This window comes from Gallus gallus, chromosome 29 (genome assembly GCF_016699485.2).
Source record: "Gallus gallus isolate bGalGal1 chromosome 29, bGalGal1.mat.broiler.GRCg7b, whole genome shotgun sequence".
Lineage (NCBI taxonomy): Eukaryota > Metazoa > Chordata > Aves > Galliformes > Phasianidae > Gallus > Gallus gallus.
In genome coordinates this window covers 687,712-698,689 of record NC_052560.1, presented here as the reverse complement: position 1 = coordinate 698,689, position 10,978 = coordinate 687,712, and positions in this window count along the sequence as shown.

Genomic DNA, 10,978 nt, shown 5'->3' with positions numbered 1-10,978 from the left:
ACCCCTTTATGGGGTCTCGCAGCCCCCCACAATCCCATATAGGACCCCCACAGCCCCATATCCCCTCCAGGCCCTCCTCAGACCCCATAAACCCCTCCCATATCCAACCTGAGACCCCATAGAGCCCCACAGACCCCACAGCGCCCCATATCCCTGCACTGAACCCCCATATCCCCCCTCGGACCCCATAACCCCCCCCAAATCACCTATGGGGTCTCCCAGCCCCCCAACAATCCCATATAGGACCCCCACAGCCCCATATCCCCTCCAGGACCCCCTCAGACCCCATAAACCTCCCCCATATCCAACCTGAGACCCCATAGATCCAACCTGAGACCCCATAGAGCCCTGCAGTGCCCCACAGCGCCCCATATCCCTGCACTGAACCCCCATATCCCCCCCTTGGACCCCATAACCCCCCTATGGGGTCTCGCAGCCCCCCACAATCCCATATAGGACCCCCATCTCCATCCCATAACGCCCCATATCCCCCTCTCCGCCCCATATCCTTCCGGACCCCATAGAGATGGAGGGCAATGTGGGGCAGTGGGGAGATGTGGGGCAGAGATGGGGGTCGGAGCGACTTGGGGGGCAGTGGGGTGCGGGGGGACGATTTGGGGTCTATGGGGCAATGTGGGTCCGCAGGCGGAGAAGGCAAAGTGTGGGGTGAAGGTGGGAGGTGTGGGGTGCGGGGATATGGGGCACTGTGGGGCTGTAGGGGGGATCTGTGGGGCAGTTGTGGGGCGCTTTGGGGTCAGAGTGGGGGGATGTGGGGCACCACGTGGCCCCATTGCCCCATAGAATTCCGCGTGACCCCAAAGCCGCGTGGGGGGGAACGTCAGACACACAGAGGTGTGGGGCTGCCCCATAGCTGCCCCACAGCTGCCCCACAGCTGCCCCAAAGCAGCCCCATTGCTGCCCCACAGCAGCCCCACAGCAGCCCCATCGCTGCCCCACAGCTGCCCCACAGCAGCCCCACAGCAGCCCCACAATAGCCCAATGGCTGCCCCATAGCTGCCCCACAGCAGCCCCATAGCTGCCCCACAGCTGCCCCATGGCTGCCCCACAGCAGCCCCATAGCTGCCTCATAGCTGCCCTACAGCTGCCCCACAGCAGTCCCAGTGCTGCCCCACCGCTGCCCCACAGCAGCCCCATCGCTGCCACACAACAGCCCCATAGCTGCCCCATAGCTGCCCCACAGCAGCCCCATCTCTGCCCCACAGCAGCCCCACAGCAGCCAAACAGCAGCCCCATAGTAGCCCCATCGCTGCCCCACAGCAGCCCCATAGCTGCCCCATGGCTGCCCCACAGCTGCCCCACAGCAGCCCCACAGCAGACCCACGGCAGCCCCATAGCAGCCCCAGCGCTGCCCCACAGCTGCCCCACAGCTGCCCCACAGCAGCCCCATCGCTGCCCCACAGCAGCCCCACAGCAGCCCCACAGCTGACCCACAGCAGCCCCATCGCTGCCCCACAGCAGCCCCATTGCTGCCCCATCGCTGCCCCATAGCAGCCACATAGCTGCCCCACAGCAGCACCACAGCAGCCCCACATCAGCCCCACAGTAGCCCAACGGCTGCCCCATGGCTGCCCCACAGCACCCCAAAGCTGCCCCATCGCTGCCCCATAGCAGCCCCACAGCAGCCCCATAGCAGCCCCACAGCAGCCCCATCGCTGCCCCACAGCAGCCCCACGGCTGCCCCATCGCTGCCCCATAGCAGCCCCACAGCAGCCCCACAGCAGCCCCACATCAGCCCCATAGCTGCCCCACAGCTGCCCCACAGCAGCCCCATAGATGCCCCACAGCAGCCCCACAGCAGCCCCACAGCACCCTACAGCTGCCCCACAGCTGCCCCATCGCTGCCCCACAGCAGCCCCACAGCTGCCCCATCGCTGCCCCACAGCAGCCCCACAGCAGCCCCACAGCAGACCCATGGCAGCCCCAGAGCTGCCCCACAGCAGCCCCATAGCTGCCCCACAGTAGCCCCACAGCTGCCCCACAGCAGCCCCACAGCAGCCCCACAGCAGCCCCATCGCTGCCACACAACAGCCCCATAGCTGCCCCATAGCTGCCCCACAGCAGCCCCACGGCTGCCCCACATCTGCCCCAATGCAGCCCCACAGCAGCCCCATGGGTGCCCCAGAGCTGCCCCACAGCAGCCCCATCTCTGCCCCACAGCTGCCCCATAGCTGCCCCATATCTCCCCACAGTAGCCCCACAGCAGCCCCATTGCTGCCCCATAGCAGCCCCACAGGTGCCCCATCGCTGCCCCACAGCAGCCCCACAGCAGCCCCATCGCTGACCCATAGCGGCCCCACAGCAGCCCCACATCAGCCCCATAGCTGCCCCACAGCTGCCCCACAGCAGCCCCACAGCACCCCACAGCTGCCCCATAGCTGCCCCATAGCTGCCCCACAGCAGCCCCACAGCTGCCCCATCGCTGCCCCACAGCAGCCCCACAGCAGCCCCACAGCAGCCCCATGGCTGCCCCAGAGCTGCCCCACAGCAGCCCCATAGCTGCCCCACAGGAGCCCCACAGCTGCCCCTCAGCAGCCCCACAGCAGCCCCACAGCAGCCCCATCGCTGCCCCATAGCTACCTCATAGCAGCCCCACAGCAGCCCCATGGCTGCCCCATCGCTGCCCCACAACAGCCCCATCGCTGCCCCACAGCAGCCCCATAGCTGCCCCACAGTAGCCCCACAGCTGCCCCACAGCAGCCCCACAGCAGCCCCACAGCAGCCCCATAGCTGCCCCACAGCAGCCCCACCGCTGCCCCACAGCTGCCCCATAGCTGCCCCATAGCAGCCCCACAGCAGCCCCACAGCTGCCCCACAGCAGCCCATCACTGCCCCACAGCTGCCCCACAGCAGCCCCACAGCAGCCCCATCTCTGCCCCATAGCTGCCCCATAGCTGCCCCATAGCTGCCCCTGAGCTGTCCCACAACAGCCCCACGACCCCACAGTCCCTATTAGGACCCCCATCGCAGCCCCACAGCAGCCCCACAACAGCCCCATCGCTGCCCCACAGCAGCCCCACAGTAGCCCCACAGCAGCCCCATCGCTGCCCCACTGCAGCCCCACAGCAGCCCCACCGCTGCCCCACATCAGCCCCATAGCTGCCCCATAGCTGCCCCACAGCAGCCCCATCTCTGCCCCATCGCTGCCCCACAGCAGCCCCATAGCTGCCCCATAGCAGCCCCACAGCAGCCCCATCGCTGCCCCATAGCTGCCCCACAGCAGCCCCAAAGCTGCCCCACATCTGCCGCACTGCAGCCCCACAGCAGCCCCATCTCTGCCCCACAGCAGCCCCACAGCAGCCCCACAGCAGCCCTACAGCAGCCCCACGGCTGCCCCACATCTGCCCCAATGCAGCCCCACAGCAGCCCCATCGCTGCCCCACAGCAGCCCCATAGCTGCCCCATAGCAGCCCCACAGCAGCCCCACAGCAGCCCCATAGCTGCCCCATAGCAGCCCCACATCAGCCCCATCGCTGTGCCACAGCAGCCCCACAGCAGCCCCACAGCTGCCCCATAGCTGCCCCATATCTCCCCGCAGTAGCCCCACAGCAGCCCCACCGCTGCCCCACATCAGCCCCACAGCTGCCCCACAGCAGCCCCATAGATGCCCCATAGCAGCCCCACAGCAGCCCAACTGCAGCCCCACAGCTGCCTTATAGCTACCCCACAGCAGCCCCACATCAGCCCCACAGCAGCCCCACAGCAGTCCCATCGCTGCCCCACAGCTGCCCCACAGCAGCCCCTCAGCAGCCCCATTGCTGCCACACAACAGCCCCATAGCTGCCCCATAGCTGCCCCACAGCAGCCCCATGGCTGCCCCACATCTGCCCCACTGCAGCCCCACAGCTGCCCCATAGCTGCCCCATAGCAGCCCCACCGCAGCCCCACAGCTGCCCCACAGCAGCCCCATTGCTGCCCCACAGCAGCCTCACAGCAACCCCATAGCAGCCCCATCGCTGCCCCTCAGCAGCCCCATAGCTGCCCCAGTGCAGCCCCATCGCTGCCCCATAGCTGCCCCACAGCAGCCCCACAGCAGTCCCATAGCTGCCCCATAGCAGCCCCACAACAGTCCCATTGCTGCCCCATAGCTGCCCCACAGCTACCCCACAGCTGCCCAATATCTGCCCCACAGCAGCCCCACAGAAGCCCCACAGCAGCCCCACAGCAGCCCCATAGCAGCCCCACAGCAGCCCCACAGCAGCCCCATGGGTTCCCCACAGCAGCCCCACAGAAGCCCCATCTCTGCCCCACAGCTGCCCCACAGCAGCCCTATGGCAGCCCCACAGCAGCCCCATCGCTGCCCCACAGCTGCCCCACAGCAGCCCCACAGCAGCCCCATAGCTGCTCCATAGCAGCCCCACAACAGCCCCATTGCTGCCCCATAGCAGCCCCACAGCAGCCCCACAGCAGCCCCATCGCTGCCCCACAGCCGCTACACCGCTGCCCCACAGCAGCCTCATAGCTGCCCCATAGCAGCCCCACATCAGCCCCATCGCTGTGCCACAGCAGCCCCACAGCAGCCCCACAGCTGCCCCATAGCTGCCCCATATCTCCCCACAGTAGCCCCAATGCAGCCCCACAGCAGCCCCATCGCTGCCCCACTGCAGCCCCACCGCTGCCCCACAGCAGCCCCATCGCTGCCCCATCTCTGCCCCATAGCAGCCCCACAGCAGCCCCAAAGCTGCCCCACATCTGCTGCACTGCAGCCCCACAGCAGCCCCATCTCTGCCCCACAGCAGCCCCATAGAAGCCCCATAGCAGCCCCACAGCAGCCCCATCGCTGCCCCACAGCTGCCCCACAGCAGCCAAAGCGCTGCCCCACAGCAGCCCCACAGCTGCCCCACAGCTGCTCCACAGCAGCCCCATCGCTGCCCCATAGCAGCCCCACATCAGCCCCATAGCTGCCCTATATCTGCCCCACAGCAGCCCCACAGCAGCCCCATCTCTGCCCCATCGCTGCCCCACAGCAGCCCCACCGCTGCCCCACAGCTGCCCCATAGCTGCCCCAGTGCAGCCCCACAGCAGCCCCACAGCTGCCCCACAGCTGCCGCACAGCAGCCCCATCGCTGCCCCACAGCAGCCCCACAGCAGCCCCACCGCTGCCCCACAGCAGCCCTATTGCTGCCCCACAGCATCCCCACAGCAGCCCCACTGCTGCCCCATAGCTGCCACATAGCTGCCCCACAGCAGCCCCACAGCTGCCCCACAGCAGCCCCACAGCAGCCACAAATCAGCCCCACAGCTGCCCCATAGCTGCCCCATCGCTGCCCCATCGCTGCCCCACAGCAGCCCCACAGCTGCCCCACATCTGCCCCACAGCAGCCCCACAGCAGCCCCACAGCAGCCCCATAGCTGCCCCACAGCAGCCCCACCGCTGCCCCACAGCTGCCCCATAGCTGCCCCATAGCAGCCCCACAGCAGCCCCACAGCTGCCCCACAGCAGCCCATCACTGCCCCACAGCTGCCCCACAGCAGCCCCACAGCAGCCCCATCTCTGCCCCATAGCTGCCCCATAGCTGCCCCATAGCTGTCCCACAACAGCCCCACAACCCCACAGTCCCTATTAGGACCCCCATCGCAGCCCCACAGCTGCCCCACATCAGCCCCACAGCAGCCCCATTGCTGCCCCACAGCTGCCCCATATCTCCCCACAGTAGCCCCACAGCAGCCCCATAGCTGCCCCATAGCAGCCCCACATCAGCCCCATCGCTGTGCCACAGCAGCCCCACAGCAGCCCCACAGCTGCCCCATAGCTGCCCCACAGCAGCCCCATAGCTGCCCCATATCTCCCCACAGTAGCCCCACAGCAGCCCCATAGCTGCCCCATTGCAGCCCCACAGCAGCCCCATCGCTGCCCCATAGCAGCCCCACAGCAGCCCCATCGCTGCCCCACAGCTGCCCCATAGCATCCCCACAGTAGCCCCACGGCTGCCCCATAGCTGCCCCACTGCAGCCCCACAGCAGACCCACGGCAGCCCCATTGCTGCCCCATGGCTGCCCCATAGCTGCCCCATAGCTGCCCCACAGCTGCCCCACAGCTGCCCCATAGTGGCCCCACAGCTGCCCCATATCTCCCCACAGCAGCCCCATAGCTGCCCCACAGCAGCCCCACAGCAGCCCCACAGCAGCCCCACAGCAGCACGTGTGTGTGCAAGAGGGCCGGGCTGCACGTGTGCCCGCGGGTATGTGCGTGGGGGCGCAAAGGGGGTGCACTGCGCTGCGATGCACGCGCGTGTGAGCATGCTCGTGGGGAAGGGTTGGCTTGCACGCGTGTGTGCAAGCACGTGGGTGTGAGTGTGCAAGGAGGCGCCTGGGTGTGTTTCTTCTGCACGGCTGTGCACACGCGTGTGTATAGATGCATGTGTGTGCTTGTGGCTGCCAGTGGAGGTGTTAGGTGTTCTTGCACACGCGTGTGTTTGCACGTGGGTGGGTTTGCACATGGGTTTGTGTGTGTGCAAGGAGGCGCCCGACCCTGGAAGTCTTACTTTGCATGGCTGTGCACACGCGTGTGTTTAGATGCATGAGTGTGCCTATGGCTGCCAGCAGAGGTCTTCTTGCACACGCGTGTGTATTTGCACGTGGGTGTGAGCGCGTGCAAGGAGGCGCCCGGCCCTGGACGTGTTTCCTTTGCACGGCTGTGCACACGCGTGTATATTGCTGCACGTGTGTGCTCATGGGTGCCAGAAAAGGTGTTAGGTGTTGTTGCACACGCGTGTGTTTGCACGTAGGTGTGTGAGCGTGCAAGGAGGCACCCGACCCTGGATGTGTTTTCGTTGCACGTCTGTACACACGTGTTTAGACGCACGTGAGTCCTTACGGGTGCCAGCACAGAGGTGTTGTTGCACACGCGTGTGTATTTGCACGTGGGTGTGAGTGCGTGCAAGGAGGCTCTGGGCCCTGAATGTGTTTCCTTTGCACGGCTGTGGACACGCGTGTGTAGAGATGCATGTGTGTGCCAATGGGTGCCAGCAGAGGTGTTGTTGCACACGCGTGTGTGTTTGCACGTGGGTGTGAATGCGTGCAAGGAGGCTCTGGTCCCTGAATGTGTTTCCTTTGCACGGCTGTACACACATGTTTAGACGAACGTGAGTCCTTACGGGTGCCAGCACAGAGGTGTTGTTGCACACGCGGGTGTGTTTGCACGTGGGTGTGAGCACGTGTGCAAGGAGGCTCCGGACCCTGGGTGTCTTGTTTTTCTTGGCTGTGCACACGCATGTGTATAGATGCACGTGTGTGCCCGTGGGTGCCAGCAGAGGTGTTCTTGCACACGCGTGTGTTTGCACGTGGGTGTGATTGTGTGCATGGAGGCGCCCGGCCCTGGGTGTGTTTCGTTTCATTGCACAGCTGTGCACACGCGTGTGTAGAGATGCAAGTTTGCGCTCATGGCTGTCAGCAGAGGTCTTCTTGCACACGCGTGTGTATTTGCACGTGGGTGTGAGTGCGTGCAAGGAGGCTCTGGGCCCTGAATGTGTTTCCTTTGCACGGCTGTGCACACGCGTGTGTAGAGATGCATCTGCATGGTTATGGGCTCCATCAAAGGCGTTGTTGCACACGCGTGTGTTTGCATGTGGGTGTGAGCGTGCAAGGAGGCGCCCAACCCTGGATGTGTTTCCTTTGCACATCTGTACACACATGTTTAGACGCACGTGAGTCCTTACGGGTGCCAGCAGAGGTGTTGTTGCACACGCGTGTGTTTGCACATGGGTGTGAGCGCGTGCAAGGAGGCGCCCGGCCCTGAATGCGTTTCCTTTGCACGGCTGTGCACACGCGTGTGTATAGCTGCACATGTGAGCTTATGGGTTTGAGTGGAGGTGTTGTTGCACACGCGTGTGTTTGCATGTGGGTGTGATTGTGTGCAAGGAGGCGCCCGGCCCTGAATGTGTTTCCTTTGCACGGCTGTGCACATGCAGGTGTAGAGATGCACGTGTGTGCTTATGGGTGGCAGGAAAAGTGTTCTTGCACACGCGTGTGCAAGCACGTGGGTGTGTGAGCGTGCAAGGAGGCGCCCAGCCCTGGGTGTGTTTCTTTGCTCAGCTGTGCACACGTGTTTAGACGCACGTGAGTCCTTACGGGTGCCAGCACAGAGGTGTTGTTGCACACGCGTGTGTGTTTGCACGTGGGTGTGATTGTGTGCAAGGAGGCGCCCGGCCCTGAGTGTGTTTCTTCTGCACGGCTGTGCGCACGCGTGTGTATAGCTGCATGTGTGTGCCTATGGGTGCCAGCAGAGGTGTTCTTGCACATGTGTGTGTGTTTGCATGTGGGTGTGTGAGCGTGCAAGGAGGCACCTGACCCTGGATGCGTTGTTGTTGCACGTCTGTACACGCGTGTTTCGATGCACGTGAGTCCTTACGGGTGCCAGCACAGAGGTGTTGTTGCACACGCGTGTGCAAGCACGTGGGTGTGTGGCTGTGCAAGGAGGCTCTGGGCCCTGAATGTGTTTCCTTTGCATGGCTGCGCACACGCGTGTGTTTAAATGCACGTGTGTGCTTGTGGGTGCCAGCAGGAAAAGTGTTGTTGCACACGCGTGTGTTTGCACGTGGGTGTGAGCGTGCAAGGAGGCGCCCGGCCCTGGATGTCTTACTTTGCACGGCTCTGTACACGCGTGTGTATAGATGCATGTGTGTGCCAATGGGTGCCAGCAGAGGTGTTCTTGCACACGCGTGTGTTTGGACATGGGTGTGTTTGCACGTGGGTGTGTGAGCGTGCAAGGAGGCGCCCGGCCCTGGACGTGTTTCCTTTACACGGCTGTGCACACGCGTGTGTATAGCTGCACATGTGAGCTTATGGGTGTGAGTGGAGGTGTTGTTGCACTCGCGTGTCTGTTTGCACGTGGGTGTGATTGTGTGCAAGGAGGCGCCTGACCCTGGGTGTGTTTCGTTTCATTGCATGGCTGTGCACACGCGTGTGTAGAGATGCAAGTTTGCGCTCATGGCTGTCAGCAGAGGTCTTCTTGCACACGCATGTGTATTTGCATGTGGGTGTGTGGCTGTGCAAGGAGGCGCCCGGCCCTGAATGTGTTTCCTTTGCACGGCTGTGCACATGCAGGTGTAGAGATGCACGTGTGTGCTTATGGGTGGCAGGAAAAGTGTTCTTGCACATGCGTGTGCAAGCACGTGGGTGTGTGAGCGTGCAAGGGGGCACCTGACCCTGGATGCGTTGTTGTTGCACATCTGTACACACGTGTTTCGACGCACGTGAGTCCTTACGGGTGCCAGCACAGAGGTGTTGTTGCACACGCGTGTGTTTGCACATGGGTGTGAGCGCGTGCAAGGAGGCGCCCGGCCCTGAATGTGCTTTCTTTGCACGGCTGTGCACACGCGTGTGTATAGCTGCATGTGTGTGCCTATGGGTGCCAGCAGAGGTCTTCTTGCACATGTGTGTGTGTTTGCATGTGGGTGTGAGTGCGTGCAAGGAGGCGCCCGGCCCTGAATGCGTTTCCTTTGCACGGCTGTGCACACGCGTGTGTTTAGATGCACATGTGTGTGCTTGTGGGTGCCAGCAGGAAAAGTGTTGTTGCACACGCGTGTGTTTGCACGTGGGTGTGTGAGCGTGCAAGGAGGCACCGGACCCTGGATGTGTTGTCGTTGCACGTCTGTACACATGTGTTTCGATGCACGTGAGTCCTTATGGGTGCCCACAGAGGAGTTCTTGCACACGCGTGTGTGTTTGCAAGTGGGTGTGAGCGCATGCAAGGAGGCTCTGGGCCCTGCGTGTGTTTCCTTTACACGGCTGTGCACACGCGTGTGTATAGGGGGGCATGGAGGAGGGGGACTGCCATTCTCGGGGTGGGCGTTCACCCAGGGGGGCATGGAGGGAGGGCTTTGTCCTGTCTGCTTCAAGCAACACTTGTATCCAGCCAGCAGAAGGCTGTGCCCTCGGTGTCCCACGTGAGCTCTGCATGGAGCTTACAGTTGGCTGTGAGGTGGTGGAGAGCCTCTGGGCACTGATTAAGGGACAAGGAAGTAAAGTGGTTGCCTACTACATGCCACCCAGCCAGGACAATGATCCCAATCAATTCTTCTTTAAGGAATTAGGGGATATGTCTGGAACAGCATCACTTGCCCTAGGCACTGTAGGCCATCAGTGCTGGTCACTTGTTAGGAGGCAGCTCGTAAGAGCACAGGTGCAGGCACTTTCAAAGTGTTGCAAGTGAAGAAGCGGGGTAGAAGTGCAGCTCCTCTGAGCAGAGATTTGCTTTGATGACAGATTTACTCCTCTAATTCACCAGGGGAAGAAGCCCAATAAAGCTTCTGCTAAGGATTCTCACAGTATCCTTGTCGCCAAAATGTTTGGCATACAGCTGACCGAGAGCACAATGTGTGAACCACGGGCTGATGGGACGGCGTCACAGTCCCATAGGAAATGGAGTTACATCAGGCTGGTGGCCCATCTCTAGTGAGATTCCCGATGCCATCATTTTGATGCCAATTCCCTTCAGTGTTTTTATAAATGATCTGCATGGCACTGTTTCCCAAATTCTTAGAGTAATCTGGGGACGTGTGGGTTACGTGAGTGGAGAGTGAGGAGGACTGAGAATCGTCTGAGTAGCAGAGCTCAGAGGATTGTCTTCAGTGGGGCAGATTGTCTTGAGTTTAGGACAAGAAAGGGTTAAGGTTAGACTTTAAGGTTAGGAGTTGGAGTTATGGCTTAGGAGTTAGGGTTGGGGTTAGGGTTAGATTAAAGGTTTAGTCTATGGGTTAGAGTTAGCACTAGGCACCAATTCCCAGCTTCCTGACACGCAGGAAAAACTCCATGAAGACACAGATGGATATGGTTAATTGACAGCAAAGGAAAGCAAGAGGCATAGTTCTGTCAAAGTAGATTTTATTAAGTCCAAGTTATATCCACTGAATCATAGAATCATAGAATGGCTTGTGTTGGAAAGATCAGAAGCATCATCTAGTTCCAAACCTGTGCTGTGGGCAGGCTTGCCAACCGCAAGACCAGACTGCCAGGAACA